Here is a 16,776-nt window from a genome sequence, read left to right as displayed (position 1 = left end):
ATTTCGTGAGGATAGAATCAGGAGTTAAGTGACCATGAAAAAGTATATTTTATATTTTATGATATAGCTCCATCTTATTGTAGTATATCTTAAGAGACCATGAAAAAGTATATTTTATATTTTATGATATAGCTCCATCTTATTGTAGTATATCTCCTCGAAATATTAGTTGGGGACCGTTATTCTTCATCAGAGTAAAATGCTATGTCGATTACAGTCGTCGTTTTTTTTTTTTTTTTTTTTTTTTTTTTGAACAGATTACTCGAGAGATCTAAATATATGGTCTAAAAAACTAAATTTAATTTCTAGAATATTATGTCCTTAAAAATATGCGCTAAATACTCAAACAAGGGGCCAGCAACGCGGACAGTTTATTATATGAGATACAGATTGCTTTTTGCCATCACAAGATTTCTTTTGTAAAAACTATTTTAATAAACAAACATAGTTATTATTAGATTCCTTTACTTTTGTGATATGTTTCAATTTTTTTTTGGGAACTTATATTCATTTCTGCCTGCGGAACGGTAGTAAATTCATGGAACTACATAAGACCTAAACAAAACGACGACAACAGAAACAACACAAAATTGCCCAGAACCTATGAAAACTGTTTCACTTTCATTATCCCTTTAGTAATAACAAAAGAAAAAGGCCCAAAGAAAAGACAATCCATAAAAACTACGACTACTACTACTTGTGATGTGAAGTACGACTACCAAGTATGATTACGTTCTGCCTTGTTACATTTTTTCTAATTTTATGAAGTTTACTACCACGTTCTATTCAACCCAACGATGTATACAACAAACACTTACATTGTCGCTCCCCTCCCCTCCCGTACAAATGGTATATCGCCGAAGAATATAGTTTTTTATTTTCGGTTTGTGTGAGTGTGTGTGTGCGTTTTTTACGAACTTCAATATTTTATACGATTTTATGAATATTCCGTTCATATTTTTGCACCAGCCAACCATCCGACTGAATGAATAGCAGTTAAGCCGTCTTAGACAAGATGAGATAGGGTGGGGTGGGGTATGGTTGGCTGCTAAAGCGGACGTGTAGTTTGTCATTCATAAGGAAATTATTACAAACGTGGATAGGCGAGGATGTGGTAAAGTTTATGCGTGTGGGTGGACAAAAATCCTACACAAAAACACACACACGTATCCGAACCCAGCATAAGGCATATATATTGCAAAAAGAAGAAGAAAAAGATGGCAAGGAATCTCTGGTTCTCCACGTATCTATACATGCGTTATTATCTCGTTAAAGGAATGGCAGGAGTGGAAAATAGGCAGCACGAAAATATGCACATACATACCAGGAATTATGAGTTTTTGCCAAGTCGATGGTCCTTTCTCCAAAACTAGTTTGTTTTCTGGCTTCCATTTTGTTTGCTCTACGAGTTTTACAAAGCGTGAAATTAAATTTCATTTACTTATTCATGACAACAATATTCATAAGAATTTGATTCGAAAATCTTAACGAAATTTGGGTTTTATGGAGATTGTTTTCACTTTATGCATAAACAAATATTTGTTAGGGAATTTAGTTTTGCCTCGAAGAACGGATCACTTTTGAATTTTAACGCCTATTGTTTGGGTGATTTAAGTAAAGCTTCGTTGGATTTTTGGTGGTCTTCTTAGGTTAGTATTTTCTGGTGAATTTTTAGTAACTGAGGAATTTTTAGTAAGTGAGGAATTTTTAGTAATTATTTATATTTGCCATTATTCATGTAATAATATGTGTTAAGTTTCTCCCTCTACTACAATCTGGAACTACTATCCAATAAAATAATTAAAATATGTTCTTCTACATCATGACAATTTGGTCTGCTAACCCAAACTTTTGAATAAATAATTCATAGATCGTACAAAATTTTCAGATTTTTAAGGTTTTATATATTATTCAAAAATTTCCTTTTTCGGAAAGAATAATATGAAAATATTTAACTTTTTCACCAAAACGTCTCCAAAATCTTTCAATTTGAAGTTTACCAGGATGGATATCAGTTAAACCATTGGACAATGGACCCGCATCCAATTTGGCTAATGTTGAGTTTAGGGAAAATGCTTGGATTGACCTGAATTTTTGCTACGTGTAGGTCTATTCAACCTGATTATGGCAAAGTAATTTTTTGTGGGGGAAATATCCGGTTATTCGACCCGGAAATTCGGGTACAAAATCCAGGTTCTATCCGGTTCTACAAAACTGAAATGTTCTAAATGGGTGTCTTTTGAAAGGTTATGGAAATACCTATATGATTTAAATTCCGGAGTAATACAAGAGAATTGGCATTTTTGAACCGGAACTTTTTTAAAACCCCATAAAAAGTCGAAAATGGACCCATTATGATCCATCCAAAAGGATGCCATATGTATTGATATCTCTTGTAGTTCCGATGATATTAGTGGTGCAAATTATGAAATTCAGATTTTCTCCACTAATACGTATCTAACATTTATAGCTTTGTTCAGAAGATGTTGAATTTAAAGTCGAATTCCGGCTATTATAATGTTTACAAAAGCTATGGATCGCGTAGCCGATGTTGGACATACCACAGAAGAGAATATCCCTGCTGAAGGCCGTCTACTTACAAAAATTACAATGTTTAGAAAAACTATGGATCGCGTAATCGATTTTGGACATACCTCAGGGGAGAAAACCTCGAGCCCCGGCCGAAGGCAGGCTACTTAATTAGTGGAGAAAATCTCATTTTCATGATTTGTATCACTAATATCTTTGGAACTATAAGATATAATAGCACATACCATATTGGAAAGGCAAGAGTGTAGCATGAGTCCATTTTCGAGTTCTTACGGGGTTTTTCAAAAATACCACGTTTCTTGCATTATTCCGGAACCGGTTCCAATAACCCTATGCAATAATAGGTATTTCCATTAGCTTTCAAATGATACCCATTTTGATGTATCCGAACTTTCGGGTCATATAACCGGATAACCATGTATTTTCCTCGCTAAAAAATACTTTCCCTTTTTCCCTTAATCAGGTTAAAAATACCCACCTGCGATGAAAATTTCAAAAAGATCCGAGCATAGCCCTTAAACTCAACTTGCTCCTCCAATTATTCTGTCCAAAGGAGTTCCAACGTCTCCATATCTAGACAACAGAAACCAACGATGACCTCTACATCAAATTTTAGAATTTCAGCGCTGTAATTTCCCCCATTACGAAATTTAGTACCATTTAGTACAATTGTAACTTAACTTTCAAATTTTTTGTTAAATTTTATTGAATGAAAGCAAAAATGTCGGAAATAGCATCAAATTTTAGAATAAGTTTAGATTTGTTTGAATTGGTCACCTTTGGCACGAATTATGACCTTCAAACGACCAATGTCACCGTCACACTCTGCCCGAATGTTACTCTGCGATATTTTGACATATTCCGGCAAAGCGCTTGCTTGAGGTGATCGACTCTTTGGTATTTTTTGGTGCCAAACTTGCTTTCCAAAATACTCCAGACACAATAGCCCAACGGATTGGTATCCGGAGATTTTGGTGGCCATTGCGATAATATTCGGCATTTATTCTGATGCCACGATCGTTTAATACGAGCGGAGAGCGACCTGCAACCAGCGGCTGTTATGGCGGCCCACACTATCACCATCAATGACTTTACCCCGAGCTGCGACGCGGGTTTCGATCAAGTAGCTTCTTTACTTTTTGAGCCATTTCTACTGATGTTGCTGTTTTCGTGACGAGCAATGGTACGAGACACAAAAGATTTATTCACATTTAAATGCTGGAGTGCTCTAACGATAGTGGCTATCGTCGTGTGGTTTTCCAGCCAAATATAAAGAAATCACACTATCACGCGTGAATTCCATCACGAACAACTTTTTTTCTGGAAAATTTTCAACAAAATGGTTTTGAGCTGTCACTGAAAAGAATTTTAACAGCTGTCGGACTAGTGGCTTAGAAATGACAGCAGTCTGAAGTTGGTTGCATCTTTTTTATCTCACCCTGTATGGGTAATGTCGGCCATTGTTTTGGTGTAGCCTCCATATGAGGGTATACCTTGATTTCAAGTATTTTGCTCCATAATATTAATTAGAGTGCTTAGTAAGAAAAACATTTTTGGAGAAAATTATCATTATAAGCGCACGTTTTGGTAAACCCACATATGATTTCGGCTACTTCCGGGCTCTTATTTTGCATTTGATTTGGCCCTTATTCGGCATATTGGTTTATAATGGCAAAACATTTTCAATGTTGTTCAATGTTTCGGCGTAGCAACCGTATAAAATTACTTCCTGACGTTACAGACTTCGAGGGCCATTCCAAATGCAGTTGGAGGCATTTTTTTTCGTTTTTTGATGGTTGCCTTTTATAGCCGTTAATCTCAGGTTCACGTTCTTAACCAATTTTGTCTGGGAGCTTAGAAATTTTAAGTGGAAGTAATGGTATTGGGTAATTACGGCAAATCTCATAAAGGGCTTTGAATTCACAGCTTTATTTATAATTTTATGGTAAATTCACGTACGGTAATCTACGTTCTCAACAATTTTCTTTTGGGGGTTACAAATTCAAATATTATTAAGGAAAATAATCCTAAAAGCTGAGGTCTTGTGCTGTAATATTTTCCCCTATAATTACTCCCTGGAGCGACAAAAATCCCTAGATAGGTCTTTGGTCTTGCATTGATACCGACATAGGCACTTATCCAGGAATTTAGCCATAAGAAAAATGCTGAGTAAGGAGAATCTGATCTTAATTTTTTAACGTTTTTAGACGAATATAGATTTTATTTTCTTAACTAACACCGTAGCCATTATGTCTTAAAGATCACACAAATGGGTCTAGTGATTTTCAAAGAATTTGTATTCAAAGTCCAACTTGTATGATGTAATACAATTTTGGTTTTTATTTGATGCACTCTCAAGCCGAGTTAAGTACATTTTGGTATAAAGGAGTCTCGTGTTAGAACAACACCCACTTATTCCTCTATGTTGACCTATTTTTTGGATATTACACTAGAAGAAGCAAATACTTTTGACATATTATTTTAACCATTTAACTTCCGTCTTTTACTTGAGCTACTTCTTTTAATTTACATATTTCTAAAAGTTAGTACGTCAACACCTTTTGTTTCATAGTTTCTCATTAAAAACATTTATGAAACTAGCACAAAAAAAGTTAATTCTGAAACCCAACAAACAATTACTATTTTTAAAACAAAAAACTGCATTCTATTGTCTTTTCACGGAGAGAGATAGACAGAGAAGGACTCGCCAAAGATAAAAGAGGAACCCAGTTTACTGGCCTCAACTTTTAATAAATTACCTTCTGTAAATGAAAGGTCCCCCACAAAACATATTTCATCTTTTTTTGGAGAAAATCTAAAAGAAAACCAACTGCCACTTGGCATTTTTTGCTCCCACATCATCTTTGCTCCCTTCAACTGTTTACACATTCTTGCTGCCTGAATGGCCTTTTTTTTTGCCACAACACTTTGCTTAAGTACAATACATCTAAGTAAATTTTCAGCCACTTAAGAATTCAGCAAAGGCAGAAAACCAGGACGAAGTAATTCAGCAACTTACCAAAAAAAAAAAAAAAAACACTTTCATTGCTGCCTCTCTCTTTAGGTATGATATTTTTTGTACTTTTTTTAATTTACCTAGAAGGTGCTTTTAAGCATAGTGCAGGATATTGTGACGTAAAGCAGTAGAGAAAAAAATAATTCTGTGAGGGGTGTTGTGACAAAATGCTATATTATTTTTGACTCATAACTAGTGGTTATGGGGAGGGAAAAATGATTGTGTTATAGAAAATAATAAGATATTTTGTAGACAGAAAGTAGACCTCAAATAGATGTTCTACAGGAAGAAACCCACAGTAATTCAAGAAATAGACCTCCTTCGAAAAGTCTAGTCTTATATTCTACTAAATAATATCTTTCATAGAAAAAAGACCCCGAACAAGCCTTCCTTAGAAAAAATGCCTTAAAGAGAAGGTGCTCAAAAATACTTCGAGAAATACGCGTATTTTAAAATTTTTTGGGGGATTAAGGACCTTAAAATGTCTTATTTATATGAAAAGGGGTTTAAAGGTAGTTCGGAATGTATTCTGCATGCCTTCATAACGTCTGCTATTCAAAGAAGACCTTTAAATGTTGTTCTATGAAATAAATTCCTTTCTAAGGTCTTAAACAGAAAGAAGATCTTGTTCAGGTCTTCTTCAGAAAGAATATCTTAAAAAGTTTGGTAAAGAAGGAAGATCTTAAAAACACGTCATGAGGCCCTCTGTAACTTTCAATATGCGTTTTTATTAAAAGAAGTCGTTCGTAAAATTTTTAGAGTGGATATACTAAAAAATACTATTAAATTAAAACAAATAAAAAAGCTATATGTTCGAATACCCTCCAACATTTGGAAAAAATTTGGCAATTTTCTAAAAAAAATAAAATCCGTTAAAAATTCTGTTATACGATGTGGACCTGCATAGGCAATTTTTGTCATAAGCCGTTACAATATTCAAATGCGAAACTTGGAAAAATCTGTGAATAATGTAGCCAGAAGCACCAAAATATCGAATATAGGGAGGTCTCATTATATGGGTGATATAATAGAAAGTAGACCTGCATCCGACATTTTTTGTCATAGGCTGTAGTAAACTTAAATAGGTAATTTGTAACAATTCCGGTGAATAATGTCGCAAAAATCATGAAAATACCGAATATCGAAATATACCTTTATATGAGGGCTATACGAAAACGTGGACCTACGCAGCCCATTTCCAATACCAAAAGTCCTGCAGACATAATATACATTTGAGTAACATTTTATCAATCTACCTCATTTCGTTCGGAAGCTATAGTGATTTCCACAGACGGATAGACGGACGCTAAATCGACATAGAATTTTCTGCTGATCAAGAATATATATTTTATTTGTGGGGTCTAAAATGTATATTTCGAGGTGTTACAAACTGAATGACAAACTTAATATACCCTCCATGCTAAGGTGGAGGGTATAAAAACCAATCGACACGGAATTTTGCATGAGAAGAGAGTTAAGGATAGGGAATAAGTTTAGCATTTGGATTATATTTAGCTAAAAATGGACCACAACTTTCGTGTGAAATTGTTTTGAATATCTAACAATACGACGGAGCATGGCAAAATTATGATTTCAATATGTTTTGAAATTCGAAATTTCACATTTTAGCATACATTTGAAAATAGTGTTTTTTTTTTCAAAAATGGTGAAAGATATGGAAATAAATTTAACCGCACAAATGAACTTAAGCCGAGCTCATACATTCGAAAACATCGATTTTAAAATTGTATTTTTTTCAGATTTTTTGAAAAATTTTTCCCCACTGAAACTTAATAAGAACAAATCTGGAGTGTTGATCTAATAAAAATCTCTCCTCCTTCATATTTCCACAAAAAAGTCGACATGCACTTTTTATGCAAAAATGTTAATTTTTTGTTCCAAACTTTACAAGCAAGGAGTAGCAAAATAATAAGGATGTCCTTTCTCCATTATATTTCATAAATATAGACTTTTTCCTGAATTTAGCTTTTTTTTGCCACATTTTCCTGCAGACCACACCAAAATGATGTAAAAACGCGGCAAAGGAGTCTAAGTGCGAATATGCACGTGTTGTAATTTCCTTTTTTGGATGCGGGTGTTTGATGTCCGACAATATTGCCAATCCTGCCGTTCGTTCGCTCGTTCATTCAGCTATTGTTGCTGTTCTCCTTTCTATGCGAATTTCTTGTTTTCATCGGCCATAGCTTCTGCTGGAAACCATTTGCCTTTCATCTGCCATCTTGTAGACACATTTTGATGCAAGTCATTTTCGCATTAGCAGCATACTTTGAGTTTGCCCCATTGTTGCCACTTTGTTAATAATGACTGTTGGTGGCGGTGCTGCTCGTGCCAAGAGTTGCATGTTGAGCCGTACGATAGCTTTGCAGGTGGCGTTCGTTGCTTGCCGATTTGCTTGCTTACTCCTTGTTAATGGCCACATTCAAGAAGTTACATTAATTTGTGGCTTGCCATTGTGCGGTGATGTGTGTTTCTGCGTTGCTTCCTCATTCCACCTACCCACTGTGTTCGTTTGTACAAAAAAACGGCGTTATTTTTTGTTGAGACAACTAACAAAGGCTCTGAGGGAGTGAAAGTTGCGAAAAAGGTGTAAAAGTATAAATAGAAGGCGTTTGAAAAGCAAAAGGAAAAAAACACAAATTTACATGTTTTTCCTGTTTTGTTTTGCTGAACTTCTAATGAGTTTTTATTTCTTACATTGAATGAAGTTAGTCTAGCTGTTGTGAATACACGCTGTAACATATTTTTAAGTGGTGCAATTAAAGGTTGATATTTAAACGTTTAGTATAGAGATTATGAAAAGCCTTAAGGTATGCAACAATTTATGATGAACATATTTTAAAACAGTGATCTTCAAGAGATTGTTATTGATAACATTTCACGACTGTTATTGAACAAACAAACGAATACACAAACAAAACTTATTTTTTTTCCACTTCACTTTACTCACAGCATAAGCTACTATTCTATATCGGACATATCAAATAGGAGTAACTCGCGAACGCTCCCACACAAAACAAAAGAATGAACAAATACAGGGTTGTCCATATGCGACGGACCCATCTGGCAACGCCATAACTTTTGACAGAGATGTCACATCGCTTAATGACATAACGCGTTTTAAGCGTCAGTCCAAGCAGATTTTTACCATGAACCAATAACGCCACGCGAAATAGTTGAAATTTACATTCAACAGAAGAAGTCAATTGTGAAAACTCAACGTGCTTTTAAAACATTAAAAAATGTGAGAAGTGCACCTTCTAAGAACACCATTAAGCGTTTATACGAAACATTTTCGACTGGTAAGGCTCTATCTAATCCGAAGAGGCCATATAAAAGTCGACCAAGACGATCGGCCGAGAATATCGCTGCCGTACGAGCCAGTGTTGAGAGGTCCCCAAGAACATCCCAAAAACGCCGTTCTCGGCAGTTGGGCATGGCTCGGTCCACCTTACAACGGATTATTCGCATTGATTTGCATTTGTTCCCGTACAAAATTCAATTGACGCAAAGAATGTTGCCTGCGGACAAGCCTCGTCGATTAGAATGTGCCCAAAGTGTCATGGGTCCGTCGAATATGGGCAACCTTGTATATTTCATTCGCAAATAAAAAGAGCAAATCTAAGTTCCTGCTTCAGTCGCGAGTAAAAATGATCAAATCTGAGCTCTGACTTGAACCGAATCGGATAATCCGAGAGGCTTATAGGTCTAAGATAGAGATAGGCAGACAGACGGTAGAATTTTATTTTCTTAATTTTTCAACTACTACACACTTTGGTGACCAGAGTCTTTAAAACTTTACTATATATTGCTCTTAGTATACCTGAAATTAGGGTGAGATAAAGAAACTGCAACAAAGTCACACGCATAATTTTTAAATTTTATTAAATTTTATTGAATGAAAGCAAAAAATGTCGGAAAGAGCATAAAATTTAAGGATAAGTTTAGATTTGTTCGAACTGGTCACCTTTGGCACGAATTATGGCCTTCAAACGGCCAATGAAACCGTCACATGCTGCCCGAATGTTTTTTTCCGGTACCTTGGCCCATTCCCGGCGAAACGCTTGCTTGAGGTGATCGACACTTTGGTATTTTTTAGTGCCAACCTTGCTTTCCAAAATACCCCAGACACAAAAGTCCAACGGCTTTGTATCCGGAGATTTTGGGGCCATTGTGCGTTGGAAATAAAGCGAGCAACCTCATTTTGTAAACATTCTTAGGTGGCGCGTTCTAAGTGCGATGGTGCTGAATCCTGTTGGAATGTCCAAGGTCTGCGGCCAAAATGTTTGCGTGTCCACGCCGGAATATTTTCGCTATAATATTCGGCATTTATTCCGATGCAACTGTAGATTAATATGAGCGGAAAGAGACCATCGGATGTGGCGGCCCACACCATCACCATGGTTGGCGCTAGAGTTCTGCGGGCTAACCGAAGGTGAACATTTTCAACAAGTAAACACGATCATTTTGTTTGTTTACAAACTGCTGGACAACGAATGTTTTCTCTTTGGAGAAACCCAAATTCGGCAGTTCACCACTTTCGGCCAAGCGAAGGAACTCTTTAGCTCTTTTGAGTCTATTTTAATTCTGTTGCGGTGTAAGTTCTTGCACTTTTTGGAATTTCAATGGCTTCACCCCGTGCTCATTTTTCAATTTCAGTGGAATATTGCGATATGTTCAGCTCACGAGCCATTTTTGGGCCACTGCGACGCGGGTTTCTATCAAGTCGCTTCTTTACTTTTCGAACCATTTAACTAAGCTGCCAGTATCACGATAACAAGCGATGGTACGAGGCACAAAAGATTTATTCACGTTTAAATGCTGGAGTGCTCTAATGATAGCCACTTGTGGTTTTCCAGTCAAATATAAAGAAATCACACTATCACGCTTGAATTCCATCACGGATAACTTTTTCCTGGAAAATTCTCACCAAAATGGTTTTATACGCTTGTAAACAATATAATGTGCTGTCACTGAAATAATTTTAACAGCTGTCGGATGAGTGGCTTAGAAATGACTGCAGTCTGAAGTTGGTTGCAGTTTTTTGAACTCACCCTGTATATCGGAGCTATGTCCAAATCTGATCCGATTATCACAAATTTCAATAGGGTTGATTCTTGGCTCAAACAAATGATTTGTGGAAAATTTCATCTCAATCAGACAGACCATAAATGCGACCTGTACATTATTAAAAAAAAAGAAAAATATGGATATACTGACAGACGGACGGACATGTCACAATAGACTCAATATGTGATTCTATGATTATCAAAAGAAGGAACGATGGATCCTTTTCATTTCCTTTTGCATGTTACAACCAAATGCAAATAGACGTAATACCCTGACCACAGTGTGCTGTAGGGTATAAAAAGTATAGTATTAGGCCCGCAATAAATAAGATCTCTTGGGGGTTTCATGAGTTGCAAGAAACCCTTAGATTTATTTCTCCCTTTCATCATTGGTTTCAAATATATATACTGTTTTTTTTTTATGTTTCAAACCAACCTAATCATATTTCCATAAAAATGCTCCACAATATTTACCCTCAAATTCAATTAAATCTCAAAAACTTAGTTTATGAAAATGACTTATTTTCGAAGATAAATCGATAATGATTATTAACCAATTTTATTGAATACCCTGCAATAAAACTAGATTTGGAGATGCGGGGCATCGATCCCCGTACCTCTCACATGCTAAGCGAGCGCTCTACCATCTGAGCTACATCCCCCACGTAAAACGAATGTATTTCTATAAAAAAAAAATTTAATGTCTGCACACAAAAATAATTTTTGAAAACAAAATATTCCCACATTTGCATTTTAAATTACTGAAGTTTGCCGAAATATAGGCCAGCCCTCAAATATGTGTCACTCTCATTGACATGAAAGTCATGAATCTGCATTTCAATATAGACATAATAAATTCAGTTGCCTGTCCGATGGCTTGCCTTTTTAACAGAGACGAACAAGTCGAAAATAATTAAATCGGAGAACATGTTTTACTGTTAACACGTGCAGAAGGTTGACTGAAGCATTAAAGTCGATGTAAAAATAAACTTAATATTTAAATCATTATCCGAACCGTGCATTTAAAAAATGCATGTCTCGAAATATGTCATCGTTTAAACGAAATGATGCCGGTGAGTTCATCAGATTTTCAGGTTTAAGATAAGGTTTAAATTAATGATTATGCAGCTTCTTTCATATGAACATGTGCGTTACATATTTATTCAGGAGTTGATTGGTTCAATATGTTGGTTTGTGTCAAACATACATTGTAACAGTCATTTCAATTATATGGCTAAGAAACGGGCCATCCCACAAAATTTAATTAAAGGTAAATGGATCTTACAGTAAAACTTTACTGACCTACACAAACACAATTCAAAAATTGCCCGATGTGGAGTTAACTTAACTATGTCAATTGTCAATATGCATTATCTTTCAGGTCACGATGACTATGCGATGACTTTAATTCGATGCAAAGCGCGCATGCGTTAATGACATTTCGGATTTAGTGAATAATAAATTAAATTTTATTGAGTATATTTAAAACTGATTTTTTTTATAAGGGGATGTAGCTCAGATGGTAGAGCGCTCGCTTAGCATGTGAGAGGTACGGGGATCGATGCCCCGCATCTCCAAATTGATTTTTGGATAACAGATAATAAAGTTGTTATTAGAATGTCTTGAAATATCATTGTGGGCTATATATTTGGGGTAATATTTATTGAAATATAATCCAAAAACAAGTAAGCAAAGGCTATAGTCGTGCGGGGCCGACCATGTGATACCCTAAAACACTACAATTGGTTCGAAGTCTCCTTATGTCCAAATCCATTTTGGAAGATTTCTTCAAAAATAATGCCCCTGTCCTGAACTCTCTTCTGATTATTTTTTAGTCCACTTGAACCCCTAAATGTACATCTTAAGAACAATAGGCTTTGATTTTGACCCTAACCCTACCGCCATACAAAATTTCGTGAGGATCGGACGATAATTGCGACATGCATATAATACCCTCAAAACGTAGTGTTGCGGAGTGTAAAAATGCAAAAAAAAAAAAAAAAACAGGTAAGCAAAGGCTATAGTCGTGCGGGGCCGACTATGTCATACCCTACAACACTACAATATGTTAGAAGCCCCCTTATGTCCAAATCCATATTAGAAGATTTCGCTTTCGAAATTAGGATTTTGACAAGGGACATTTGCCCAATATTTATGCACTCCGTCGGGCTGTTAGTTGTTGTGGTCCATTTTACAGCCAATGGTCACCCAATATGCTAGAATTCTTCCCTGTCGTTAACTCCCTTCACAGGCGTGTCGATTAGCTTCAATTGTGTGATCGGGAAAACATTTCTGTTTTTGGTTAATTTGAACCTATAAATATTTTGCAATCATCTCCAAAAGCAAGAAGCCCCTCTGTATCTCCAAATTTAGACTCATCTATATGATTTGCTTGTCTACGATATTAGGCTATATTCGCCAACGAAATCAGCATAAAAAAACCAGAAGTTCGTCTTTTGTGTATTTCGGATATCGCCTGTAAGTAATGCTGGTATTTTTTCACAAAAAATTAGTGGTCCATTCTACCCGCTGTCCTAAACTCTAACTTTATGCGAGATTTCGTGTATGTACTTTGGTTTCTATTTGTGACCTAGCCCTTCTGAGCCCAACCCTACACTTGTGAAAATTTTCGTGAGGATCGGACGGTATTTGCAATACTTATATAATATCCCCAACCTGTGTTGTAAGGTGAAAAGATATTACAAAATATTATAAGTCAAATTGAAAAAATCGCATGCGATAAAAAATATGAAAAAATAAAAAAATGTCACAAAATACTACAAAATCTATATTATCATCATTATTGGCATATTTTTCTGCGCTTTTTTTGAGATTTTATACTTTTAGGTCAAGAGAGCATTCTGAATTGGCAAAACTTGTCAAAATCGGTCCAGCCATTCGGTAGATATAAGCATTCTAACTAACATCCCCTTTCTTTGTATATGCACATTGTATATATTTCGCTATATATAACCGATATATTTACTCTCGGCATCTACGTGACGGTCAGAATTGACCTGTTCGTCCATTTGTGATTTCGCAGAAAATGGAAAATTTGATTTTTATTTAACACAAATGTTGTGGCCTATTTCACCCACTAAATATTACCCGATGACCATCAAAATTGGAAGGCTTCTGCCCAGCCCTAAGCTCTAGCCCCATGCTAACTTTCGCTTTGATTGGTCTATAATTGCGACCTGTAGAGCAACGGCAAAATCAGGATTTTTTAAAGTTGTTGGTCCATTTCAACCCCAAAATATTAGGCGATCATCTCCAAATGAAATAGGATTTTATTCTGACCCTAGCCCCACCTCCATTTTAAATTTCGTGAAGATCGGGCCATGATTGCGACCTGTAGAGTGATTACAAATTAACATGGACAGACGGACAGACGGACGGACATACATAGCTTGATCGACTCAGCTCGGCGAGATAGGAAGATCCATATATACTTTCGTATGTGGGAAACCAATATTTCGTGGTGTTACATAATTTTTGGTCCAATCAAACTTATAATACCCCCAACACATAGTGTTGTAGGGTATGAATACAATTCAAAATTGGAAGTCAAATTGAAAAAATCGCATGCGATGAAATATATGGCAAAAATAAAAAAAAAATGGAACAAAGGTATTAACTTTTTTATTGCTATATTTTTCCGCGAATTTCCTAGATTTTATCCGTTTTTGGCAAGATACCATTTCGAGTTGATGGGAATTGTGAAAATCGGCCCAGCTGTTCTTGACTTATATGCAGAATAAATAAGATATATTATTTTACATATATATTGTACCTCTTTTGCTATATATCCGATTTTTTGGCTATTAGCATCACTGTAATGGTCAGAAGTGATCTCTTAATGTATTTGTGATTTGACTGGGATTGAAAATATTCGCGGTTTAGAGGAAATTTTCCTATTTTCTTACATAAAAGTTAGGGTCTATTTTACCCGATAATTATTGTCCAATCGCCGCCCAAATTAGTAGGTTTCTGCCCACTCCTAAACTCTAACTCCATGTACATTTTCGCGTCGATTGGCTTATATTTGTGGCCAATGGAGCAACTTCCAAAAAGTTTTTGATTTTGTTTTGATTGAAAAATATTTCAATACGTAGTCAGAAGTTTGCCCGATGAAAGATTGTCTTTTCGTGAGCTCATAGAAATAACAACTGGCAGATGCGCATCATAACTATTGAAGGGAGAGGTATCAGAAAGATAATATTTTAACGAAAGTCGTTTAAATTAAATCAAATACATCTTTAGCTTTTTGTACCCGACACCAGATTGCATGTCTTTAGGCATTTGTTTGCAACATGTAGAAGGAAAGGAAATACACCCGTGGTTCCTTTTGATGATCTTCATAGAATTAGATTCTTAATCGATTTATGCATGTCGTCCGTCTGTTCATGTATTTTTGTAAACAATATAAACGTTTTCTAAATGATATGAAATTTTCCCCAAATCATTTGATGTGCCCCAAACGAGACCTGTTAAAATTGATGATAATCGCATCTGATTCGGATATAGCTCCCATGTGTAATGTCGTCCGATTTTATAAGTATTGTACACCAAATACTTAATATCATTCCGAATTAAATCAACTGAAACACAAACGGCCAGGTTCAGCCTTAAAGTATGCCTGGCAATTTTGCTGAAAATCGGTTGGGATTTAGATAAAGCTCCTATATCTTTTTTCCTCCAATTTTTCAATTTTATTGTGCGCCATATATGGAAAGTAATGGGACATTTTATGAGAGAATTTTCGTATGAGAGATTCCGACCTATTATTCCAAATATATTTGCAGCTTCTGCAAATATTATGATAGTTCAACGTTAGTTCATATATGGGATATAAAAGATTATATTTGTAAAATTTTGAACATTTGTTATGGATGTTCCGAACTGGATCTAAGATTGGGAAAATTGTTAAGGCGCAACAAGTTTAAATCAAATCGTGCTCAACAGCCAGCCAGACATACAGATGTACGACTTCAAATGTCCTGAAACGAGTATCGTCCAAAGAGATCTTGGGTATAAAATCGTTTTTTTTTTCGGTTGAGGCACATGCTAGCCGTATCACATACACTCTGTAGGCTTCCATTAATATTTTTTAATTTATATTCATATAAACAAGCCGTCTACCCATTATAGTCCAAACTTTCTACATGGTATTATTTACATCGGACTCAGGTCGGGAACGATCATTGAAAACATTAACCCTAATCTGAACATCCTCCACAAAATATGTTAATTTTGAATACACATAAAATGATTGGATTTATTTGAATATTTTATGCGATTTTGTCGGGCCCAGTTCACCCTTTCTGGTACTTACTTCGCAAAGGGTCAAAATTGTAAATAATGCCCGATGTTTTTGGAAATGAACGCAATATTGTTAGGCAATATTACTGATTTTGCATTTGCCATACAGGCCACGATTATAGGTCAATCGAAATTTACATGGATTTGAGTTTAGAATATTTTTATTTGTGCGTGGCTAATAACTTAACTTTTTATGTTATGTCATGATGATTACGTAGAATGCATTATAAAGTATGTAGGTATACTCATTCTGAGGACACTTAACCATAATCAAACCTACTAATACCTTCCAAACTTTTGATTTTCACTTTAGCTATATTGGCCTTCCATAGCCCAAGTCTCACTTCGCATTTTTGTGTTGTATTGTACATACATAATATTGTATTGACTTTCAAAGCACCCTTATTGAGTATGGGTTGTGCATTGTAATGCGCATGCGCACGCGATTCATCGAAATCAGTTATACCTGAATATATTTTATTTTACCAAATTAGACTGTGTTTCATACATGGGGATGTAGCTCAGATGGTAGAGCGCTCGCTTAGCATGTGAGAGGTACGGGGATCGATGCCCCGCATCTCCATCTATTATTTTTTAGCATTATGATATGAGCAATGCCTGTCGCAAGTCCTTTTTTTGTTTAACTCCAGAACCTGCAAGAATCGATTAATTTGACAAAAATTCGATAATATTCTGCTTTTTATTTATTTTTTGGAATTTTGACAAAGTTTTAGATGTTATAAATGTTCAGAAGTTTTGTGCTTCATATTTCTACAGCTGTTAAGTCTATACTGTATGGAA

At 35.6% G+C, this 16,776-nt stretch overlaps 3 non-coding genes across 3 annotated transcripts; 2 read left to right on the top strand and 1 right to left on the bottom strand.

Moving 5' to 3' along the window:
* Positions 1-11,242: 11,242 nt before the first annotated feature.
* TRNAA-AGC (transfer RNA alanine (anticodon AGC)) lies at positions 11,243-11,315 on the bottom strand. The gene has a single exon. It is a non-coding gene; the product is annotated as a tRNA-Ala (tRNA).
* Positions 11,316-12,157: 842 nt separating this feature from the next.
* TRNAA-AGC (transfer RNA alanine (anticodon AGC)) lies at positions 12,158-12,230 on the top strand. Its single transcript has one exon. It is a non-coding gene; the product is annotated as a tRNA-Ala (tRNA).
* Positions 12,231-16,485: 4,255 nt separating this feature from the next.
* TRNAA-AGC (transfer RNA alanine (anticodon AGC)) lies at positions 16,486-16,558 on the top strand. Its single transcript has one exon. It is a non-coding gene; the product is annotated as a tRNA-Ala (tRNA).
* The last annotated feature ends 218 nt before the right edge of the window (positions 16,559-16,776 follow it).

This window comes from Musca domestica, unplaced genomic scaffold (genome assembly GCF_030504385.1).
Source record: "Musca domestica strain aabys unplaced genomic scaffold, Musca_domestica.polishedcontigs.V.1.1 18, whole genome shotgun sequence".
Taxonomy (NCBI): Eukaryota; Metazoa; Arthropoda; class Insecta; order Diptera; family Muscidae; genus Musca; species Musca domestica.
Note: the sequence above shows the minus strand (reverse complement) of the source record. Positions and strands in the feature narration are given on the sequence as shown.